Source organism: Fukomys damarensis, unplaced genomic scaffold (genome assembly GCF_012274545.1).
Source record: "Fukomys damarensis isolate Sample0158 unplaced genomic scaffold, DMR_v1.0_HiC HiC_scaffold_16, whole genome shotgun sequence".
Classification (NCBI taxonomy): Eukaryota; Metazoa; Chordata; class Mammalia; order Rodentia; family Bathyergidae; genus Fukomys; species Fukomys damarensis.
This window is the reverse complement of record NW_022900928.1, coordinates 23,677,002-23,678,647: the sequence shown is the minus strand read 5'-3', so window position 1 is coordinate 23,678,647 and position 1,646 is coordinate 23,677,002. Positions and strand designations below refer to the sequence as shown.

At 41.4% G+C, this 1,646-nt stretch overlaps 1 pseudogene; it reads right to left on the bottom strand.

Annotated features, from left to right (window-relative positions):
* Window positions 1-256: 256 nt before the first annotated feature.
* LOC104869967 lies at window positions 257-1,185 on the bottom strand (annotated as a pseudogene).
* Between the last annotated feature and the right edge of the window lie 461 nt (window positions 1,186-1,646).

Below are 1,646 nucleotides of genomic sequence, written 5' to 3'. Positions count from 1 at the left end.
CTTTTTTTCATATAGATTAATTCACCTCACTCTTTTCATCTCCTTCCTCCCCATTACCTGTGGAAGCTCCTTTTCCACAAAGAGTCATAACAGATTTTTTTAGACATAAAATGAGCTCTTTCGTATAGATCATGTCACCCTCCTCACATACAAAACAGCTGCAGGAAGTTCTTCCTTTAAAAGCATTTGCTTTTCATTCTTGCCACATTTATGAACCCCATAAAGCTACCCCGGCCTTCCCACGGCCCAGTGGACATCATTCTGTGATTTTGACAGAGAACAAAAGTATGACCCTATTTCTAATCTTGCTGGTCTGGGGATAAGTGGGGGTGGGATAACAATTTAGAAGCTGGTGACCGTGACATGGAAAGCGCAGGAGACAATGAGCAAGGATGGAGAAAAAGGCAGGTGTGTAAAATGTAAGGATGACACAGACATGGGAGCCACATCTTGTGACCTTCTGGTGTATACCCCAAGAGGACAAGCAAAAGACATTACAGAGAATGAGGTTACAGCAAACAGCAGTTAGAATCACATCTGAGATGACAGCCGTGATGCGCACACAAAAGCCACACCAGATATTAATGGAGGAGATATCAGCACAGGCAAACCAAGCAACACCTACGTATGTGTTCACAGTGGGATGGGGTGTATAATGTGTGTCCTACAGGAGGGAAGGGTGTCAGCAAGAAGACCTCTGGCAGAATGATGTAGAAGTTTCAAAAGCAAATGCCCAGATGATGGTCTTGGGAGTCGACATAAAGGTATATCTCAAAGATGAACAAATGGTCCCATAGTAATCAAACAGCATAGTCATTACAATGGCTGAATCCGGGACAAAGCTATAGTAGTGGAAGAACATTTGTGTCAGGCACCCTGGGAATGTGATTTCTAAAGTCCCTAGCTAGAAGATACTGAGTCTTTTAGGCACACCAGCTGTGGACAGGATGTGATCAGTCATGGCCAGCAGGGGCAGAGAGAAGAACATAGGTTCATGAAGGCTACACTCCACTGTCACGAGATAGAGAAGAATGCAGTTCCCCATAACAGCTAAAAAGTACTGTGCACAGAAGGGAAGACCAATCCTCACATGAAATTGCTCCAGGCCTGGGACCCCATCAAAGTGAAGGGCCCTGGGTTGTAATTGTTCAAGTTGAAAATGATCATGGATGATCAGGATCTCATAAGCCTCATGTCCTATAGGGTACAAGATAAAGAGTATTTAGAGTCACTTGAATTGTTCTCATCTCCATCATTACTGACTGCTAAAGATAGAAAGACTACATAATATATTATCCAAGTGAACCCCTTTGAAGTATAGAAAGTTAACATTAATAATGATGGTAACAATATGCATGAATGAGGATTGTCCAGGACATGTCAAGATAAAGTTTTTCCTATTTTAAGAGAAGTACTTCTTTCTTCTGATCACCCAAGTTTACACAACTCTTCCAGGAAGAACTCCAAACTCACTACATTTCAACATACACTGTCTCTAATACAAAATAAATTTCATACTTTTTCATGGGTTACTGGATTGCAGCTTGTAAAATTGTATTGACATTGTTAAGATGTGTTCTATGTTGTATCATGTTTATTTCTGCTCCAAGACAACTCTACAGAGAGAGAGAGAGAGAGAGAGAGAG